The sequence below is a fragment of the Salminus brasiliensis genome, chromosome 22 (genome assembly GCF_030463535.1).
Source record: "Salminus brasiliensis chromosome 22, fSalBra1.hap2, whole genome shotgun sequence".
In the NCBI taxonomy this organism is placed as follows: domain Eukaryota; kingdom Metazoa; phylum Chordata; class Actinopteri; order Characiformes; family Bryconidae; genus Salminus; species Salminus brasiliensis.
In genome coordinates this window covers 5,328,874-5,353,297 of record NC_132899.1, presented here as the reverse complement: position 1 = coordinate 5,353,297, position 24,424 = coordinate 5,328,874, and the positions used below count along the sequence as shown (strand labels likewise).

Genomic DNA, 24,424 nt, shown 5'->3' with positions numbered 1-24,424 from the left:
GGGTTACTGTCCTGGGGTCACTGGACATTGCCCTCCAAAATTCGTTGGTAGTCTTCAGATTTCATAATGCTGTGCACACAGTCAAGGCATCCAGTGCCAGAAGCAGCAAACTAACCCAAGAACATCACTGAACCTCCACCATGTTTGACTGTCCTTTTGCTTTCTTCTTTTTCTGGTTAACTTATACTGTATGGACAAAAGTATTGGGACACCTGCTTATTCATTATTTCTTCTGAAATCAAGGCCATCAAAAATAGATTATCCTGCTTTTGTTGGAGTAATTGTCTCTAGTGTCCGGGGAAGAAGACTTTCTACTAGATTTTGGAGGAGCATTGCTGTGAGAATTTGATTGCAGTCAGTGACAAGCATCATCATTTCAGAAAATTAAAAAAAGCTCTAGTGCATTACAGTTTAATGCTGGGGGAATTTATACCCCTTTTTAGACCACGCCAGGAATTAGTCATGGTGCCAATAGATTCATGTTTATCTGCTCCAGAGAGTACTATTATATTGGCAATATTTCTCAATAGCATCTAGACAAGGTGTATATCTGTGTCAGCAATGGGTGCAACTTGAAGTAGATGAATCAATGTATTAAAAGGGGTGTCCACAAACATTTGGACATAGTGTCGCATTCATTCAGATTGCAATGGATAGTGTGAGCTGTTGTGTCTGTGGGTCAGCTTAAACTTGTCTAGAAGTTGTATGAGGTTCTTTAGCCACCATTCGAACAATCCTTCAGTGCAATCTTCCATCAATTTTCCAGTTCTGGAGGAAAGGCCCTGCCCTCTGGCCTGCCCAGGTCACCTGTCTGAGTTACAGATCACCCCTCTGTTTGCTCGTGTAAAGCATGAGCAGATGTTGTTTGGTCTCCAGGTTTCAGAACAAAGCTAGAGGGATGTTTTTGCATGGGACTGGGGCTCCAAAACAAACCTCTGAGTCATCGGCCTCAATGAATCATTTGGTTTGAATCACTTCTCAGTGTGCCAGACTTTCACAGAGGCGACAATGAGACTGACTGTTTGAGGGGCTTCTACTCATGGATGCGGTGGGTAATATTACTCAGTGTAAGATCCACTCTAGATCTAGTCATCTAGTCATTTACAACCATGTGAGGACAGTACAACCACAAGAACACTATGTCTGGTGAAATTATTCTACCCTATGATAAACCTGTTATATGTGGTTCTATGTGGAATCTTTTGAAAATGTACTCTATGCTAGGGATGCACGATCCGGCTTTTTCAGTTCCGATATCGATACTAAACTTTGCATATTGGTCCGATACCAGTCTGATAACTTTGCTGTATTAAAAAAACGTATACCTCACGATGTGGGAGAGACTTAAGGCATCAGGGTTTACTTAAACATTACTTTATATAATATAACAAATTAACATATCGATATAAATGTACTAAATTACCATTAGTCATTTATTTATTTGCACATTTAGTCTTAATTTAGTCTCACACCAACAAATTAAAGTGAAAAGATCGGTTCCATGGATCAGCCTAATTATCCGATACCCGATCCAGCTAATTTTGTTAATATCGGGGTCAATATCCAATCCTAATATCAGATCGTTGCATTCCTACTCTAAACCAAACAGGGTGACAAATCAAAGAACCCTTATGGGTAAGAGGGTTTATGTCACCATCGCATTTGTAAAAAAAACCAAATAAAACAATAACACAATAGAAAAAACATGTATTGTTCCTTAAAGAATCATTGGTTCTACTAGAACCTTTACATCAAATAAAGGTTTCTAGATGGTTCTTCACAAAAAGAAAGGTTATTGAAGGGTTATTTCTATATATATAAGGCTTTCTATAGGTTTTCTATAGAAGCATAACGACCAAAATGAAAATTAATTATATATGGTTCTATGTGGAACCTTTTAAAAATGTACTCAGAATAAAAACAGGATAACAAATCAAAAAGAAAAAACTTGCTAAAGAAACCTTACAGTAAAAATTACTTTGAGTGATGCCATAAAAGAACCACCACTTAAAACAGAGAGCCTGTGAAGATCGTTTAAATTAGTAAAGAACCTTTACATCAAGTGAAGGTTTTTAGATGGTTCTTCACACTTGCACATACTACTTACTGAGTAGCAGAGAACAGTAAACCCAGGGTTATTTAAGGCAAGGTTTCTATAGAAGCATGACAACTAAAAAAACACCTGGTTAAACGGTTCAACCCTATGATTAAAAAATGATCATATGTGGTTCTATAAAGAACCTTTTGAGAATTAACTCTACACCAAAAAGGGTTCCGGTATAGTAACAAATCAGAGAACCTTTTCAGGCTAAGCGTACTCCACTGCATTTGCCAAAGAAACCTTGAAGTAAAAAATAAAGGTTCTGCAAATGCAGTGGCCTTGAAGAACCACCTTTGGTTCCATAAGGAGCCGTTTTTTTGTAAAAGAAATGTATGTTTGAGTGTAAAGAACCTTTAAATTGGTAAAGGATCTTTACATTAAGAAGAAGATGGTTCTTCACATTTGTAAATCTCATTAATAGAGAACAGCAGAGCCTTAAAAAGAAGGTTCCTCAAGGGTTATTTAGTAAAGGCAAGGCTTTTCTATAGAAGCATGACAACACCTGGTTAAACGGTTCTACCCTATGATTAAAAATTATCATATATGGTTCTATAAAGAACCTTTGAGAATTTACTCTTCACCAAAAAGGGTTCTGGTATTGTGACAAGTCAGAGAACCTTTTCTGGCTAAGCGTACTCTATTTGCTAAAGAGGTAAGAATAGCTGATGCCCCAGAAGAACTCTTTTGGTTCCATAAGGTAAAAGAAAAATGTATGTTTGAGTGTAAAGAACCTTTAAATTGGTAACGGATCTTTACATCAGGAAGAAGAAGGTTCTTCACACTTGCACATTTCATATACAGACCACCAAAAGTGGGTTTTCCACAGCAGTGCTCACAGAACCCTTTGTAGCACCTTTCTTAGGAGTGTACAGCAAAAATGTCCTTCCCCAGCTTCTGCACGTTGCTTCCTTCCTCCACCACTACTGCATGTGCTGTGACAAGTCTAATTGGGCGTATGCAAATGAAAGACACTTTAAAAAAAATATTCTCTTTACCATGTGGGAATGAGTTCCGGCAGCGGCGCCAGTGGATGCCTGCGTTTCATCTGCACCGGCGACACTGTGGTGCGACATATATACGAGCGCTGAAATTACAGACAGCCCCCCACACACCCACCCACCTCACCAAACCTCCTGCCCCTTCCCCTTAAACTACGAAGACAATGCACAATTACAACTTCGCTCGGGTGAGCTCATTTGTACTCAGCTGACGGCGCCCTGAATGCGATACCCCATACTGTTTTACACGACAGCCAGCGGTTCCGACAAGAGGGAACAAACCCTACACAATGCTCATCCCGCCACGCTTCTCTCTTCAGGAAATGACAAGCACTGTGAAGCATGTCTTCCTGTAGCAGATGGGAAAATGGCTTTGAAAAGCTGCTGGACTTTTTTTAAGGCCCAGCTTTCAGTCTTGAAGGCCGAGCGCCTGCTTGCCTGCTAGCGTGAAGCCGATTACACAACAGCTAAAAAGGGCAGGAATGAGCAAGCGGTGGGCTCTGGCCCTGATGTAAGCAGTGGAAAGGCTTTTATTTCCCGTGGTCGGGATGAGGGAAGCTCCCTCTGGCTAACTAAGCGGCTAACGGACCCCCCGTGAAGGCTCAGCTGCTGAGTGTGATAGCACGGGAGGGAACTGTGCAAACACAGCCAGCAGCAGCTTTCCCTCCTCCTCACTTCGGCCTGGAAACAGAGCGGCTGTGGTGTCTGCTGCGTCTGCCCTGGGTCCTTCTCATCTTGTGATCATAACAAACAGACAGCTGAGTCACAAAGAGCCAAATCCCCTGCCACCCCCTTCCCACCAGCACCACCACACTGTCTGACTGAACACACAGTCTGATCTAATAACTCACCGTCATTGGATCTCTCCTTCTCATTGTAGTGCTAGGGCTGTCAAAGTGCCTCAGAAATCTATGCAGCTCATTATTATTCAAGAAGGTGATAGATGAAATATAATGTGTCCAAATATTTATGGACACCCCTTGCGTTTCATGTAAAAGTATGCATTCAGGCACTTTAAGATGCACCTATGGATGATACAGATGTGCAAATGCACACACACACATATACAGCTTGTCCATGCAGAGAAGAACTGCCAATAGAATAGGACTCTCTGGAGCAGATAAACATGAACCTGTTGGCACCGTGCTGCCTAATGGCAACCTTGGGGTAGAGGCCTAGAAAGCCCCCCAGCACAGAGCTGTGGATCAGTGGAAAAACTGTGTTCTCCAGATTGATGGTTCTAATTTTAGGATGAGTTAAGGAGTTGGGGATCATCTATGGGTAGAGACTATCCAACATCCTTACCTCACTGACGCTCGTGTCGATGAATGCTCCAATATGTAGTAGAAAACCTTCTTCCCTGGACAGTAGAGACAGTTACTCCAACAAAAGCAGGATAAACTTCTTTTTTAGTACGTTTGATTTCAGATGAAACAGAATGAATGAGCAGGTGTCCCAATACTTTTGTCCATGAAGTGTATCAAGTATCCATAAAAATACAGTGTTTCAAACCAGTATATCTCCTGCAATCCACAGACTATCTAAACGATCTAAAAAGGCATGTAGGCCAGTCCTGCGAAAATCTCACTTTCCAAATTGTAAACTTTATAGAAGTTAAACATTTTCACCATTTGCATGTCTAGGTTCTTGATTTTATACACTGTTTTATACACTAATTCAATTATTAAGATGGATGTCCCAATACTTCTGTCCATACAGTATATCTTTAAATACTTAAATGCACTTATTCTACTCATTTTTGGCCAGTTTACCATGTCTACTTGTACTTAGGCTGGCGGCTTTACATGCAACTTGAATGGGACACATTATCTGCATTTTAATTGGTTGTTTCCTGAAACCTTTCCCAAAATTCCCTACAGACAGTGTAAATTACCACTAGGGGTCAGTTCACTTTTTCTCAGCTTCAGAGGAGCTTGGCTAACATGTGCAATGTATACGTACAGTGTGTAAAGGTTTCAGGGTGTATCCTGTTACACTGGAAGTGAGATTTTAGAATTCCACTTCCTTCCTGCCTGCGCTTGGGCTGTAATCGAGGTCTCTTACATGTTCTCCATGTGTCCTTTGTGCCCTGAAGACATCAAGGAGAGGAGATGTGGCTTGCAGATGGAGTTGAGGCCTTCTGCTTGCATTAAGAACACACTATCACAAAGAGAAGATGTAGATCTCTGGCCTGGGTGTGCACTATACGGCCTCTGATGACAATCGATGGCGAACTCTTAGATTTTGATCTTATTGCTAGTGGCACTTTGGGGATGGCTGTTTTCTCAGTAAGTCTTCAACTAAAGACTGCTGTTACTGTTACAGTAAAGTTGTAGTATCTTGTTTATACACCGGCCAGTGAAAAACATTGATTATTTTCTTATACAGTGGCTTCATCTGTCAATAGATGGCTATATTAGACAACAAGTAAAGCTGATGGTTGAAAGTAGAGCTGGGCAATTTGACAATATTTTATCATATTGTGATAAATTTTGGTATCGTGATACACAATATGCTTTTCAGGGCATATTGAGGATATTGTTAGTGCTTAATAAACACGGATCAACTTCAAGTTTCATTACAAACAGTGAAATTAGACTGTTTAATTAGGTATTATTATTATTATTATTATTATGAAGTGCAGCAGATGTTGAATAAAAATCACTGTATTTAGTATGTAATTACTCTGTAGTTACATGTATCATTATAAGATATAGATATATAGATATCGTGATATAGTATTTTTACCATATCGTCCAGCCCTAGTTTGAAGCAGGGAAAATGGGCAACCATAAGAATCAGAGCCACTTTGACAAGAACCAAATTGTGATGGCTAGACGACTGGGTCAGAACATCTCCAAAGCATCAGGCAGGTCTTGTCAGGTGTTCCCAGTATGCAGTGGTCAGTACCTACCAAAGCTCTTCCAAGAAAGAAAGAAAGACAACCGGTAAACAAGCGAAAAGCACGTCATTTGCACCTAAGGCTCATTGAGGCCATCTATGGAGGTCCTTCCCTACAACATACATTAGCTAGAAACCAGTTGCCAAGTAAGCAAGCTCATAAGATGGTCAACCAACTCAACCAACTTGAGCTGGCTAAGCTGTTTCTTTTCAGTAAGGACATTATAGAAAGAGACATAGACAAGGCTGGTTAGCTACTCAGGACTAATCTCAAAGAACCATCTGACTGCTCTGTTATACATCCATGTATTTTGAGAGACAGCACAAGCTTTTTGCAGATCACAGCACGCCCAGAAGACTCAGAGGAAAAAAAGAAGCACTTTCAGTATCATTATCATAGCAAGGGAGGGATCATGTTTACTGTACAAATGTTTATTTTCAGATCTTATGCCCGGATAGCCGCCAGCCCCAGGATGGCTTCTGGTTACCAGAGCAAAGAAACATCATATGTCACTGGCCACAATTTCCCTTACAGGTCAGATGATATAACAGCTAATGCAAGGTAGCGATCAGTGGCTATCAGTAGACAAAGACAAAACGAATAGTTGTGTTTGACTGGGCCTGTTAAAATCAAGTTTTAGGTGAGGAATAATTGTTGGAAATAAAAGGAATTAATTAGCAAATTGTCTTTTTTGTCATTTTATTAATTACCATTAAACTACAAACCTTTCAAAGCCATCTTGCTTCCTATCCATCTTCACTAGCAAGCTAATTCCAGGTTGTACTACTGTTGTGTTGTACCACCTGTCTAATATTAAGTAGGTCCCCCCTGTGTCGCCACAACAGATCTGACCATTTGAGACATGGACTCTAACAAGACAAGACCTCTGAAGGTGTCCTGTGGTATCTGCAGCAGGATCTCCTACAGGAGTCCTGTAAGTTATGAGGTGGGGCCACCATGGATCACATGGGTGGGAGCCTTAAGTGCCCATGACCCTGTCACTGGTTCACCATTTATCTTTTCTTGGACCACTTTTGGTAGGTACTGACCACTGCATACCAGAAAACAACTTATAAGACCTGCCCGATGTTGTGAAGATGTTCTGAACCGCAAGTCTAGCCGTCAAAGTGGCTCAGATTCTTATGCTCGCCCATTTTTCCTGCTTTCAACATCCATCACCTTCAGCAAAACAGACACACATTTTTATATATATATATATATATATATATATATATATATATATATATATATTTCCCAACCCTACGTCCACCCAACTAATTAAAACTGAGCCAGTTCACACTGCAGTCAGCTTAAATAATCACAATCTGCTCCAATAATTATTGCCTGAAAATGCCGTAATAGCTGAGACAGGTCTATTGTGTACCTTCAGCGTGAAGGCCTGTGTACCTTCACGATGAAGGAAATATGCGTGTGGTTTGTGTTTATTTACTGTATGCACATTCCTTGACCATATCTGGCCTTCCCAGAGCTCTAAGGATTTGATGTTATCACTGGATACACCGTAAAATATTTACTCAAAGATTCCAAGCCAAGCAAGGTATTTCTCCCGCACTGCAGAATTTAGACCTACCCCTAATCAAACACACCTGTATCTGATCCCCACAGCTTCCTCTGCATTTTAATGAGCCGAAGAGGGTGGGATTGCATAAGACTGGCTTTAGGAAGCTGTATGGGAAGCGTCTACACAGTGACACTTTAAAGGAAGGCTTTCTACCAGGTTTGGAGAATTGCTGTGAGGATTTTATTGCATGTAGCGAAAGCAAGAGTGTTAGTGAGGTCAGGATGTTGGATGATCATCACCTCACCTCATCCCTAACTCATCCCAAAAGTATTGGATGGAGCTCCACCATCATTCCCGAGAACACAGTTCTTCCACTGCTCAATACTGGGGGGCTTTATAGCCCTGTAGTCCACACCTGTAGGTTCATGTTTATCAGAGAGTTCTCTACAGGGTACAGGGCCCTTAGCAATGGGTGCAACTTAAAATAGCTTAAGGCATGCACTAGTAGGTGGTGTCCACAAATAGTTGGACATCTAAATAATGTGTGTGTGTGTGTGTATATATATATATATATATATATATATATATATATATATATATATATATATATATATACTGTATATACACATATACCTCCACAATTATTGGTACCCCTGGTTAAGATGTGTTAAAAGCCTTAAAATAAATTACATTTTTATTGCAGAAGCATACTCTCACACTGAAAATTGTAGACAAATGTAACCTTTAACTCATTTTCTATTAATTTAATAATATAAAAATAAATACATAAACAAATCCCTGACTAAAAAAATACTTATTTAAAAAAAACTATTTATTTATTTATTTATATATATACAGCCTTAAAAAAGTTGTATCTCCATTTCTGACATTTGTGACATAATATAAATCTAGTCATTTTTTACTGTACGTCAACATTTGTGACCATTAGAAATGCTCCAAAATGAATATTTTAACATTGACTTCCTGAAACTGAAACTCCCTCAGAAACCAGGAGAAACCAAGACTCACAAGGGACACATCCTCCTCTGGTCACAACTATAATATAAAGATAAAAGGTCACCGTACCTCCATCACCACTGTTCTTCTGCTCAGGTGTGCTGATAGTAAATCAGCGTGTTCCATCAAACTGTAAATCAAGGTGATAAGGATGGCCCATTATGAGCCTCTCCTTACCTAAGCAACCACAGATCTCCTGCCATTAGCCAACAGCTTTCCCCTTCTAAAAACTATTATCTCCTATTGAGTCAATATCTTCTCCATTTCTAAATGCCACATCTTGATGTTGCAAATGAACGAGCGCAAACAGTTCTTCATCTAACGGCATGTCGAACTGTGCATGCTCTGATCACTTGACAAGGCCTCAAGGCGAACCTGGCCGGCAGACTGAAAGAACAAGATGTTCTTCACCACATGAAGCCGTCATCATTAACACCTGTCTCCTCCAGGGACGGCGCAGAGACTTAATGCAATCCTACAAGGGCCAAACACATACTGAGGCTAATTTGTCTTAACCCATGCTGGACATCAGCTATTATCAGAATCTTAATTTGTACATACATACTATATGGACAAAAGTATTGGGACATCTACTCATTCATTGTTCAAATCAACAGTTATGAAAAATCGGCTATCTAAGGCTTTCTACTAGATTTTGGAACATTGCTGTGAGGATTTGACTGCATTCAGTGATAAGAGCTTTCTTTAGTGAGGTCAGAATGTTGGATGATCATCTCCCCACCTTATCCTTGACTCATCCCAAAAGTATCGGATGGAGCACCAACCATCATTCCAGAGAACACAGTTCTTCCACTGCTCCACAGCTCAATGCTGGGGGGCTTTATACCCCTCTAGCACACGCCTGGCATTAGGCAGCATGGTGCCAATAGATTCATGTTTATATCTGTTCCAGAGAGTCCTAATCTATTTAATATTCTCTATATTCTCTACAGTGACTAGACAAGCTGTGTGTTATTTGCACATCTGTTTAAGCGATGGGTACAACTTAAAGCAGCTGCATTCATGCATTCGTTAGATGTCCACAAACATTTGGACATGCAGCAGTAGCAGCAACAAAGCATCTGTGTATGCACTGTGCGTACAGCTTTTACCCTATTATCAAACCACACTCCAGTGGTGTGCCAGATAACACGATAGCCCTTAATAATATAAGCTTTCGACTGTTAACCACTAACAGCTAACAGCCTGCTGTGGTATTGTGCCCAAATGAGTCAGTGTTGATCTAAGCTGGTGCATTGCTGCTGTATGAGGTGCCAGACTTTGTGCACTGCATATACAAGTCAAAAAGTCTCTCAGGAACTGTCAGTTCACAGGAACGTTTGTAGGGCTAGCAGAAGACATGATTTAGCCTCTGGTGGAATCGTCGCTCTGCCGTACATTTAGGAACAGAGAGCGGTGAGTGCAGCAGTGAGCGTTGCTGTTGGTAAAGAGCCTCTCCTGTCGCTGTCCTGTGTCATTCCTGGCTGGAGCTATAAGTGATGAGAGTAACGAGATCAGAGTTCAGAGAGAAGTCACAGAGGCTCAATTCACCCTCTGTATCGGCTCATTCGCCTTCAGGGCAAGCACGCTGCTCTTGAAGTACCTGGATGCAAAGTACGTCCATTCCTCTGTACAACTCCACCAACCCCTTCTCTTTTACAGACGGCCTTATGTGACAAGTTGGGCACCTTTGGGCAAATTACACATTTTTTATAGGGAACTAGCGAACACTGTCTCTGTAGCTAATCAAACAGAACATAAACAATATGTTTAGTGACTCTGTCGTTGGGCAAATCAGGCCTGAGGCGTGTCACCAGTTGTAATTAGGACCTGTCAGGCTGAATCAAATTTTCAGGCTTGATCCATTTTCGGACTCTTCAGAGCTTGTACCAACACTCGTCAAACACGTGCTCCTCCATTCAACTGCCTGAAGATCTGAAAATGAATGGAGTCAAGGCCCACAAGGCAGGGGAAGGCTGCAGGAAGATAGTCTGGCAATTCTGCAACGGCAAGTTGCAAACTGTGGAAGCAAAGATGAGATCTGGAAGACTGAAAACTCTCTTGGAGAGAACTGCTAATATGCTGGTCAGAAGACATGGCAGTTTAGGGGAATTCTGGAGATCTGGAAGACTGAGGGTGTTTTCATACTTGTCTGCACCCAGGCCCCTCATTCTGGGCTTGTTTTGGGGAGGGGCTCATTATCGCCAGTTTGCTTTCACACCGAAGAATTTCGTACGAACCGTGGATCGATTGCGCAATTCTGAATGTCATTTTGCTGAGCACATTTTTACAAAATAGTAGGGCCTAGGCTCATCCATTTATTGATTTTTATGATCATCCTTGGATGCAAACCCTCAAAGGACAAGAACAGCGCTCTCTGGAGTCATGGCTTTTCACCATATAGGAACACCTGCAAAGCTGTTGCACGCCATATGTTAAAGCAGTCACGTAAAAAAATGAGCGAATCACGCAACGCCAGGGCCGAATAGCTTCCACGGGCACTTTAACAAGAGTCTGCTTGAAGTAAATCCCAGAGCACGGATTTCAGGAGGACCAGAGATTGTGTTGGGGACCAGCACAACAGCACAACTTTCACACTTGACCAAATGTACCGAACTAGTAGAGCTATCAGATCTGGGTCTGTAAAAAAGCTCTGGTGTGAAAACACCCTAAGAAAACTCTTGAAATGCTAACATGCTGGTAAGGCAGGCAAATCGAGCGCCTCATGCAAGTGCCATGAACCTGCATGAGTCAAGAGGGTGGTGCACCGTTCTACTGTGCAGCATTGCTTACACAAACATAATCTACATGGTCTCAAAACACTCAAAAAACACCCAAAAATGTCTGAAGGTTTCTACAGAACATCTAGAAAAGCTGATGAAGTCAGAACAGAACCTTTTTGACCTTTTTGAAGAACACACCTCTGATACTGTATCATAGCCTCTTCTTCCCCTTTAGATGCATATTCCCAAATACACACATCCATTTCCCCCCCGTGCGATTAGACGTACTACAACAGCCTTTGCAGAAATCCTGTTACCCTGTTCGGTACACCACCCGTTTGCACCTTCCTACGCTAAAGCAGAGCGTGCTTAGCGTAACAGCTCTGTGTCTTAGCCCCAGCAGTGTGCTCCATGAATCTGTGACCAGAAATGAAGCTATGAGTGGGAGCGGTCCCTGGAAGGGCAGTCCCATTACTTCACTCTGACAAATCTGGGGATAAATAGCAGATGAATGATGTATTCCCACTAAGTCTCTCCCTCTGTTTTATCTACTGCAGCACACTATTATAATGACACTAGTGACTGTATCACCTTCTCAAATATGGAGATCCTCTGTATACCTGTCACATCAGCAAAAAGCCTAGCAACACTTTGGCTACTGAAGCTCATATTTTAAGCTGAGGAAAGATGGAACGGCCAGGCCTCTCTCTCTGCAGTAATACGCTTACAGCTCCAGTCAGGAATTACTAGAAAGTGCCGCGGATGGGTAACTGAGGGCCGGCATCCAGCGATGTTCACTGACTTCTTTGCTTTGACACAACAACTCAACCCGATAATTACCTGCTGAGTTGATTCAGGTGTGTTTAAGCAGGAAAATCACCAAACTGTGCAGGAATTTAGGCCTCCAGGAGCATGCTGGCATGGCAAAGCACTGTAGATGCTTAAAAGCCATATATATGGTATAGGGACCAAACAAGGCTTGGAGTACATTTAATTGTCCTGCTCCAGGGAAGTAACACATTGGGTTCATAAGGTTACTTAGACCTTTTTTAATCAGTTCCTCACACTCTCTCATACGTCCCTGTTCTTTACGCCTTTGCTAAAAGAACCACCTGAAACACTGGATGTACTCTAAGCTTTGTTTGGTCCGTATATACTCGGCTTTTAAGCATCACCAGTCAACTTTTCAAACATGGGTGGGAATTCTGGTCCTGGAGGGCTGAATTTTGGTGTACAGTGTATGTTGGTAGACATGAACATAGAAGTATCAACCATGAGTATCAGTGCCATTAGTATTTCATTATTTTTATGCAGCAAAGACATGAATGGAGCTTTTGTGCATTTGTATTTTTAGCCGTTTGAAAAGAGGAGGGCTGGACTTCCCAAAAGCATCGTAGAACAAAGACCATTGTTAAATGGTAGAGCAAGGATCACATTAAACACTCTCTCTACCATTGAAGATCTTCTTAATAATATAAGGCTTTTAATAAGTTGGGCTGAGGTTAGTAAGATTTCTGTCTTATTAATTAAAGACTAAATATAATAAAGCAGGTTTAGGGAACAGCGCATCTTTACGACCATATCGTGCAGCCTTAAAAACACCAGCAAGTCCAGCTAACAAGCTATAAAACACTGCTGTAATGATCATTCATTAGGAAAGCAGATCATACTGTATATTCCAAAGCGTGTACGTCTGTACGAGAGTGGAGAAATGAGACGGGTTGGCAAACGCATGCATTATTCATCAGACAATAGCATGTAACAGCAACATTTGCACAAATGAAAGTGAGCATTGTCTGTACTCCTCTCTCTCTCTCTCTCTCTCTCTCTCTCTCTCTCTCTCTCTTTCTCTTTCTCACTCTCTGCAGTGGAATACATGCAGTAGGATGCAGGCGTGATCTACAGCACAGCCACTGAATAAACCCATTTCTAAGTTTGTTGGCCCCTGATGTATTGCAAAAACAATCTATGCTGTGATTGCAACACACAGAATAAATGAATTATGAATGGGTTGTAAAACGCAACGTCAGAAAGAAGAAGGAAAACAGCGAGAAGGAGCGTGTTAACATAATGCTGAGGCTTGAAAGGCTCTTTCGCGGGAGCTGAGTGGACTGTATCAGAGTGGAAATTACTCATAAGAGGCTGTAAATCACCAATGACAGTTCCCTTGATGTTTCACACGGACGGAATTGCGTTGTGTGGTTTCAGGGAGAAACTGGAGGGCTATAGCTCTGACAATGCTTCACAAGGTGAAAGACGTATGGGTGCCTTAATATTTACTAACATTACAAAAAAAAAAAAACATCAAAAAAAACAATGCAAAGTGGAAAACAAGCACTGAGATTTGTTTTAAGTTCATTTATTTATTTATTTATTTATTTAGATATTTTTCATGCCAGCAGGAATAATAGAGATCATGCTGTTCCGGGGTTAGTGTTTGAATTAGATAAGTGCTAGCTGTTTCAATAGGCCGACAGATCCACATTGACAGACTGTTCAAAGCCCGGTCCCAGGTTTTAGTCAATTAGAGTACGATATGGACAGACAGATGGACGGATAGACAAATGGACAGTCATAGGTAAATACATAGACTGACAGCCAGCCAGACAGGCAGACAGATAGGTAGATAAAGTCCCACAGCATTGAGCTGAGGAGCAGTGGAACTGCAATCTCTGGGATGATGGTTGGTGCTGCATCCAATACTTTTTAAGATGAACTGGGAAGTTGGGGATGAGGTGAGGTGGAGATCGACCAATATCCTGACCTTACTAACGCTCTTTTCACTGAATACCATCAAATCCTTGCAGCAAAGCTCCACAATCTAGTAGAAAGTATTTTTTCCCTGCACAGTAGAGAGAGTACAGTTACTCCACACCACTGATTTCAGAAGAATTAATGAATGAGCAGGTGTCCCAATACTTTTGTCCATTTAGACTAGACAGATTCCAGCTGTTTATCTAGCGAATCATCGATCTGATTACATAGATAAACAGCTGGACAGATGCTGCAGTAACAGTATCCACTCAGTATATCCTCTGCTTGATGTTGAGGTGGGACAGAAGGTGTGAAAATTTGATTGCATTCAGCCACAAGAGAATTAGTGGGCCCAGGCACCGATGCTGGATTAGTTCTGCTACTCCAACTTATCCAAAACATACTGAATGGAGCTCTGTCACTCCAGGGAACACAAATGTACTGCTCCACAGCCCAGTGTTGGGGGGCTTCATGCCAGTGTCCAGTCCGTAGCGCTACATTCTACTGCCAATCTTTACAAACTGTGCATGAATTCAGCAGAATTCACTGCAGCTAGCTAGACAGACAGACAGGAGTGAGTTATAGGGGATATAGACGGTATAGAGTCAGTTAGAGAGAGATATAGGGGGTGATTTATATAAAAGTAGACTCAGTCTGTTCTTAAATAAAGCAGACTGACTGACTTGCCCTCAGTCTGAGTGTCAGGGTGGAGTGTGTTCAGGGAGGAGTGCACTGCTGCTACACTGGGCTGAACTGACTCCTGGGACCAAGCTAAAGTAACACACACGCACACACTTACACATAGCACTGTGCACAAGCCTAAAACACAAAGTGCAGAAGTACTGAATCAGCCAGTATATCAGAATGTGTTGCTGGTCAGTAATGTTCTTCAAATCACAATTTATTGGTTGTTTATTTGCATGTATTCTAATGCTAGAGGCTATAGAAACTCTCACAGCCCAGATAAATAGACGCCTGTGATATTTGCACAGTACCGCTCCCAAACACTCCCAACATCACACCCACAAACTGTCGCTTCTTTTGAAACATCTAACCATTTCAGCATCCCGCAAAACCATACCCACAGCTGCAGACTCATACACACATATTCTTAGGACTTATCACACCCATAAAGGATCCCTTTCCTGGCAAGGTCTGTCCATTTAGTCTTCCCTGAATAATGCAGAAACCCACCTACACCCCCCCCCCCCCCCCCACACACACACACACACACACACACACACACACACACACATTCAAACACACGTATCACATTCTCTGCAGTCCCAGTGAGATCATCCTGCTATTCCATTTCAAAGGTGCAGTAGCCTGCAGCGTTCTCTCCGGTTGAAGGTTAACACACCACTTTGGTGTAGCAGTAAGTGTATCTCTTTGTCCACATAAAGAATGCTCTTCATGGCCTGGTTCCTCAGAAGCACCGCAGTCAGTGAGAAGACCATCTTAACTCTTAGAGAGTTCTGAGTGACACGAGCTCCAGAATCTTAACAATGGTCTTTGTACTCTGACACTTTAGGAAGAGAAGAAGCCTCTTTCAGGGCAGATGTCTTTAATTTATCACGGAGCATCCAGCTCACTTCCGTCTCGAAACAGGCTGATATGACTAAACAGTGCAAATGCAGATGAGTAACATATCCATTTCCAACTAATCACTAGATATTATTACCAGATAGATAGACAGACAGACAGATATATAGATAGATATATAGATAGATAGATAGACAGACAGACAAACAGATAGACAAACAGACAGACAGATAGATAGATAGATAGATAGATAGATAGATAGATAGATAGATAGACAGACAGACAGACAGACAGATAGATAGATAGATAGATAGATAGATAGATAGATAGATAGATAGATAGATAGACAGACAGACAGACAGATAGACAGACAGACAGATAAATAGATAGACAGACAGATAGGTAGATAGATAGATAGATAGATAGATAGATAGATAGATAGATAGATAGACAGACAGACAAACAGATAGACAAACAGACAGATAAATAGACAGACAGACAGATATATAGATAGATATATAGATAGATAGATAGACAGACAGACAAACAGATAGACAAACAGACAGACAGATAGATAGATAGATAGATAGATAGATAGATAGATAGATAGATAGATAGATAGATAGATAGATAGACAGACAGACAGATAAATAGATAGACAGACAGACAGGTAGATAGATAGATAGACAGACAGACAGACAGACAGACAGATAGATAGATAGATAGATAGATAGATAGATAGATAGATAGATAGATAGACAGACAGACAGACAGATAGACAGACAGACAGATAAATAGATAGGTAGATAGATAGATAGATAGATAGATAGATAGATAGATAGATAGATAGATAGATAGATAGACAGACAGACAGGCAGACAGACAGATAGATAAATAGATAGACAGACAGACAGACAGACAGATAAGTAGATAGATAGATAGATAGATAGATAGATAGACAGACAGACAGACAGACAGATAGATAGATAGATAGATAGATAGATAGATAGATAGATAGATAGACGGAAAGACAGACAGACAGATAGATAGACAGACAGACAGACAGATAGATAAATAGATAGATAGATAGATAGATAGATAGATAGATAGATAGATAGACAGACAGGCAGACAGACAGATAGATAAATAATTAGACAGACAGACAGATAGACAGATAAGTAGATAGATAGATAGATAGATAGATAGTATCAAAGTATTTCATAAAATATACTTCAAAGTATTTAAAAAAGCTATTTTTTATCTAACAGTTTCCAGCCTTTTTTAACTTTGGTCCCATAACATGTGGAAATGGAAAAAAATGGAAATAACAGCGTGTGAAATTGCATTCTCTCCATATTGTTTCTGGGCAGCCACCCGACATGACATCATCAGCCTTTCTCCTGTCGCCTCTGATTCAAACCAGGCATCCTTCCCTTCCACGCAGTACCTTCCCTCTCTCTCTTTTCCTCCTAAAAAACAGAGCGTTTGTGGCCTTGTTGTGAAACACACTTCAAAAAACCCATTGAGTAAAACTACTTCTCAAAGAACCCTTTTTTTAAAGGAGAGCAGGGTCAAACAATAAGGGCTGGTGATTTCACCGCTTATACACACCAACCTAGACCCGGCAATCAACTGGTGAGTTCAATCAGGTGTGTTTGAGCAAAGGAAGCTACTGAACTGTGCTGGACTCTGGTCCTCTAGGACTGGAACAGATGACCCAACATGCTTCTGCTTTTTCAGTTTCAGAAAATAATCTACTGCCATGAGAAACACCAGAACTTTTGTTTTGAACTCCTGACTGTTGCAATGATGAACTCCACCAGCTTATTCATATAACATACAGTACCATACTCTGCAGACCTTTTAGGCCACTAAGCTCATTATTTAAAAGCATTTCCCTCATCAATAAGAGAGGTTCTACAGTAGAAGCTCCAGATCTCATCAGAACAGATAAAGCAGGTGAACATGAATCCAGTAAAAAGGAGAAACAAGAGCTTCTCATTCTGAAGAGAGAAAGTAGTGAGATCTTGTCGGTGAGCTAGTCTGAAGAACAGAGCTCGGTTCCTCCAGGTTTCTCCTGGACGCCCCCCAGTCCAGCCAGCACAGCATGGAGGATGTGTTCAACTCCAGCAGCAGCAGCAGCAGCAGCAGCTCACCTGATTTACCATCATTAAGCCCTGATTTACCACCAAACCAGGTGTTGATCTGAGGAGAACTCTAAATAATACTAGACTCCATGAGAGAGGAGAACTTTGGAGATGTTCTAATGAACTGTTTTAAGGAATGTTATTAGTGTTTATTCTAATATCAGTGTTTTACTGAGGAGATAAGTCTGCTTTTTCACAGAAGACTAAACCCTTTACACAGTGCTGTACGTTCAGCTTCATATTCCTCTCCTTGCTTATTAGCGAGGTGCATGTGGATGCCATACGGCACGCGTCCTGTCGCCTCAGACGTCACAGACTAATGTTACGTCTCCTCAGACACGTCGAACAGATGGACTCGAATACTTCACTCATGACTACAGAGAGGAAACAGGCTCCTTTCAGCACAGCTGTTTACCACAGCTAAACACCTCTGGAGGAGCACTGAAGAGGCACAGAGTTAGCAGAAACATCCCGTTAAATTAAACCTCCCCCCATATCTGTTCCTGTATTCAGAGGAAGACTGCTCTGTCCTGTCTACAACATCTGTGTTACCAAAATCGACCTCAGCCTCGATACTTACTTGGCTAGGTTAGCCTCAGGAAGGCTACAGACTGTATATACAGACTATATATATATATATATATATATATATATATATATATATATATATATATATATATACAAACATATATATTATAGAACCTACATAAACTTTAAACTGCTGGACGTTGTGCTTAAGAACCATAATCTACTGCCTATCGTCTTCTTGTTGTTAGCTATTTAGCTAGTTTTTAATTGCTATGGCTTATAAACAGCTTTGTCTGCTATTTTTGGAAAGCTAGAAATGGAAATGTGTTGGTTCTAGACACGTTCTGCACCGAAAATTAGTTCACTCAAACCCTTGCACCTCATCAGACTCATCTAACCAACTGCACCTGAGATAATATACACTATATGGACAAAAGTATTGGGACACCTGCTCAATCATTGTTTCACCACCCCACATCATCCACACAAATCCCCACCCAACTCAATCCCAAGCGTACTGGATGGAGCACCATCATTCCACAGGACAGAGGTCCACTGCTCCACTGCTCAGTATGGCATGGTGCCAGTTGGTTCATGTTTATCTGCTCCAGAGAGTCCTATACTATTGGCGGTATTTCTCTACAGGTAGTAGACAAGCTGTGTGTGTGCATTTGCACATCTGTATCAGCAATGGGTGCAACTTAAGAGTAGCTGAATGCGAATGTTCATTAAAAGGGTGTCCACAAACATTTGGACATTTAGTGTAATAATGATAATAATGGCTTTTAAGATGGTATGAAATGGATCAATAGACAGACGCTGTTGCTTTTTGATCTGCATATTAACGCTGCCACACTAAAACCTTGTATCTCCTTGTAGTTTTTTCAAAAATTACTAACTGTTTTATCAAAATTTGTAATAATTTCATGACGAATGGACTAATAGAAATGCTCCAAAATGACCTGATAGCTACATGGTAGCTATGTTACACTGTATATGCTGAAATCACTTTACAGTGTGTTATCCTACAGTTCAAGAAAGCAAACTCTAACACATCTATACACTTCAAGAAACACACGTATTTTCAGTAATACCATCGAAGTAAGCTAAAGAATCCCACTGTAATCCTAAGAAGATCCAGCGTAAAGAATCATCCTTGGTGTGAGATGATTAGCCTCAGCCGGCCCACTGACTCTCCCTCTAAGCAACACTTTTACCCTCTTTAATTGCTGAGCATGTGTGGAAAGCTGTGTGCTGTCTGCAAGCATTTTGAGGCAGCAGTAGAGTGTGGAGGTGGAGCTGAAGTCTGGCAGCAGCGTGTTACAGGACAGGGAGAAGGAGGCAGGTAAAACAGCGAGCTCTTGTTTGCACAGCTGAGTAACAATCGTCCCAAAGGCGAGCACATGGCCTACACCAGATGGAACCACGCCCTTTGTCATACAGTCCTGCGAAGGCTAAAAGAGCAGCATGTAACCTTAACCCTTAGACGTCTCGAGTTATTATGCTCATATTAGCTCACATTAAATTGATATTATATAAATACAGAGATAGTTGAGTACTAACTGTTCTTTTCTGATACCAATACAAATATAGAAATCTTAAGCATTCGCTGAAATCATATTTTTTTCCATCGTTTTTTCTACTAGGTTTTAATCTTGGTATAGTTGACAAACTGTGAACCTCAAACACTGCTGCTTCTCCTTCAAAAGAACAACCAGCAGATGTTCAGAACTGTAAAACAGGCCGATTCCAAAACACCAAAACTGTAACATCACAGTCTTGACTCGTTTATTGACACCCCCCGATATTAACACACACCTGGCGCAATAGAGGTCAAACCCAGCAGCAAAACGTGACGATGACTTCTGGAGAGAATGGTGTTGCTGATACTGGAGAGCAGCTCATCACCTCCAAACTCTGCTAGTTTTAGGAATACGGGTGGCTACGGAAACCAGGCCTTGTGACCGAGACTTTTCCTGTGCCAGCTCATACTCGGCACACAACAAAGCGAAACACAGAGAAGCAAGCGGGGATCCACGTCGGGCCAAAAGCTAACACTAGCTGACGCTAGGGACTTGAGCGCTGTCTGAGCAGCTCTTTAATGCACCTTTACAGGCTTGTAGTTAAGACGTTAAGTTAAGAGTGGTGTTGGAGCGGATCATGGGTGTTTTGTGTAATTGGCTGTAATTATATAATTATAGAGTTACATGATCAGTATAAAAGCGTGATGGGACAAACACTTGCAGAGATGGTGGCAAAGCAAGCAGATTTATTAACCAAACCAGGATAAGCAGAAAGAGGGAAGTGAGGCCGAACAAGCAGTGAACAATGGTGATCAAACAAAACCCAAACGTGACAAACAAAATGGCGAAAACAACACAAAACCTGGGACTGGGAGGAGTCGTGAGCAGAGCAGGAGTAAAGGGGAGACTAACCAGGGAGAAACCAAAAGGGGACTAGTACAAAACCCTACAGGCAGCGCCTGGGCGTTAGAGGGGTATAAAGTAAATGTAACTATAAGCAGCGCTCAATAACAAAATGAGGGGAGCTGCAGAACCAGCTACAAAACCAAACGGCAAGGCCGACCTAACCTGAAACGGCAGCGTGCTGCTGCAGGCGTGGGTCATCTTGCTGGGGCAGGGATGACCACAGTATCCTGACTGGAAGTGAGCAAGCCTCACTTGATGCGTGAGTAGCCGGGAAAACCGGGTGAATCGCCTGAGCTTACCTAGACACACCTGAGACCAAAGAGGAACCGCAGGGCGTCCTGAAGGCTCCAATCGGCTCCTTAAGTACCCCCAGTCCCAGGTGAAACTCATAATCCAACAAATGAACGATAACAGCAGAACCAAACCACATGTGACCACAAACAAACTGAACCAAACACACATGAACGTAAATCCTTATGTAAACATAAGTCCTTATTTGAGCCTGTGGGCGGCAGCTCGGGATCGCCCCGGGGAGGGCGCGATAACGAGGGCCTGACACTTTGAAATCATTTATTTAATTAATTCAGTTCACCATGAGTAAGACATATTTTGTTATATTTTTATTTGTTTTATCTATTTCCATTTTTTTATAATTTTGTACTTTTTGCATAATTTAAAGGTAATTTTAAAGATAATTTAAAGGTTCCAGTAAAAATCCTGAATAAACAACCCAACAGAAATATACCAAAATGACTTGGAAAAACTGTTGTTACATTGACTTCCATTACAAGAGTCAAGAGTATTTTTGTTTGTTTTTTTGTGTATGTGTTTTTTTTGCTTGTCCTGTAAAATTGATATAAGGACACATAAGGTTTAGGTCTGACAGCAACAAAATGCTCTGGGGAGGCACGAAGCGTTAATGTCTTAGTTAATTGCCTTGGGCCATTTGTGGCACTTTTGGTCTCAAGCAGTTACTTCTGTATAATTACTGAGACTCTAGCTGTTGTTGTAAACAGACAAATGTTGTGTGTGTGTGTGTGTGTGTGTGTGTGTGTGTTTGAATGAAAAAAAAAATCCCAATAAAGTCTGCAGTGCTTGGTGTAGGCCGCCCAGGTTGGGGTTTGATAGTCCTGCTGTGGAGTCTAGTATCCTGCTCCACCACACAGTCCAACACACTCAGACGTGGAACTCATGAATGGGTAGCTGAAGAAATACTGTTTGTGTGAGTGTGTGAGAGTGTCTGGGGAGTAGGGAGGTCATGGCTTCCTGCTCAGAGACAGGAAGTGACCAGCCGGCCACTGTGTATCCAGAACATTTTTACAATCTGCTTTCCTGCATTTCAGCGCTGAGATAACCCACAAGCACCAGCAAAGAAGCACTCAGGACGTGTTACACAGGGAGTGTTACTCAATACACACACAAACACTGTTATAAGTAGTACCGAAATGGACCAATTGAGGTTATTAAAGGGTTCTAAACAGTGTCAACCATAAAGGAGAACCTTTAAGTCAGAGCCAGTCAACATCCTAATCCTAATATTGTGTAGGTCCCCATCGTGTCGCCAAACCGGCTCTAACCCTGTCCTGTGGCATCAAGGCCATGGCAGCAAATCCTTTAACTAATTTAAGTCATAGGGTGGGACCTCCATGAGCAACAATGGGTTTTAGGTGGCCATGCTGGGTCACAAATAGTCCCTTCTTGTAGCACTTCTGGTAGGTACTGACCACGGCATACCAGAAAAACCCCACAAGACCTGCCTGATGTTTTGGAGAAGCTCTGACCCACTGATAAAGCCTTTGCAATCTTGTCTTACCAAAAGTGCCTACAGTGTATATCCCACACCATGACAGGTGCCATTGGAACTACGTGATCGATCAACGTAGCTCATGTCACCTGCCAGCTACTGGTTTTAATGTTATGGCTAATTAGTGTAAATGACCCTCTTTTAAGGATGCAATGAAGACCTTTGATGCTTAAGACCTATTCTTACATGTATGGTATTGGGCTGATGCTCTTATCCAGGGTGACGTCCATGTGAATCACGGTACACAGGTAAGAGAATGTGGAGTTAGGAGTCGGGTCCAAGGACTCGATTCTATCTGTGTATTTTGGTGGGCTTATCCAGCTAGAGGTCTTCTACGATGCTCCATGCCTTTGAATAGATTCCCTAAGAGAGGCCAATAATGCCCTATCAAATCTCAAGAAGCAACACAGATGGAGAGGCACTTGGAGAAGGCAATTATAGACTGATATGAGCACTGATCGGCCTGATTGATTTATGTGCCACGATACTGATTAGCCACTGAACGAGGAGAGCACGTGTCCTACGTCCAGACACTCACTTGTAGTCAAAGTAGTAAATACATGAACGCAGTCAGAGCTGTGGAGAGGAACGCAGCAGGGAGGCTTTGAGAAAAGAAACTGGACACATGTAGGACGATGTTAGGTCAGATTCATACAGACTTTACTAGCTCCTAACTCCTATTTTCGGGGTGTTTCTTTTGTCTTTGTAGACACAAAAGCCCAGATTCTTTGTTTCAGCCCAGGGAGATGAAGGAAATTCTGTGCAAGCACCAGACTCACCCCCTAAACTGCCTTTAAACCAATTAGATGGTTCTCCTCCCCACCCACAATGAAGCCGGCTTCAAAGAGAATGTTAAATGTAGCACCACCTCGGAGAACGTGCAGCACAGCGGGGGTCCCTGAATCCCCTAGTCAACACGGAGCTGGAGTCCCGTGATTCGCCCAACTTCAAGATGAACTTCATTTGATGTTGTAAATCGACTGTCTGGAGGAACAATTTCAAGAGATTACAGGCAGAGGCTGTTTTCTCCGCTTGCACTGTACATGCTGAAACCTCTAAGCAACACACTGTACTGTACTACACTCCACTGCTCCACTGCAGCATTTCTGAGATAGGGTCAAGGGTTCTAGAGGATCATCCAGAAGGTAGATCATACTGCCTACTGTCCAGGGACGACTAGTAGACCTACGAGGATCTTTTTTGGAGGAGCACTGGATGTATTGGATGGAGCACCACCATCCATCATTCCAGGTAACATAGCTCTTCCACTGCTCCACAGCTCAATGCTGGGGGGCTTTATACCCCTCTATAGCCCACTCCTGGCATTAGGCGAGATGGTTTCAATAGGGTCATGTTTATTTACCTGCTCTAGAGAGTCCTATTGTATTGGCGGTTCTTCTCTACAGGGACTAGACAAGCTGTGAGTGTGTGCATCTGCACATTCGTGTCAGCGATGAGTGCAAGTTACTCAAATTGGAAGGGGTGTCCACAAACATATGGACATAATACTGTATAGTGTATCTTGAGTTGTGAAGGTGTTTCAGTGAAAGCTGAGTGTATCCAGTCTCATGAAGAATGAAAGACTGACATCTCCACAGCAATGTCACTGCAATGCAAGAACCTTGTATCTCCACTTTTTGATCTGTCCAATAGAAATGCTCCTGGAATTTCCTCTCCTGTAAAGTTGCTCGTTTTGGAGATTCGAGGTTTTTGAGATGAGTAATACCTTCTCCCACATCTCCTCTCACCTCTGTCAAAGCCCTCAGTGCTCTACATACTTTCAGGGGCGCTCACTAGAGCCTTAACTAGAGGCTGGTCCCAAAGCCACCTCCACTCTCCAGAGCTGGATGCCATTCCCATCCTCCGCGTTTCCCTCAGAACACAGAAGAGCCCATATAGCCCATGCTTGTTCCACTAACCCACATCCCACTGACACACACACACACACACACAC

The 24,424-nt window shown here is 41.9% G+C and overlaps 1 protein-coding gene across 3 annotated transcripts in view; it reads right to left on the bottom strand.

Moving 5' to 3' along the window:
- ptprea (protein tyrosine phosphatase receptor type Ea) overlaps positions 1-24,424 on the bottom strand; it is a 137,164-nt gene that overhangs the window by 112,366 nt on the left and 374 nt on the right. The gene's annotated exons all lie outside the window — the stretch shown is intronic.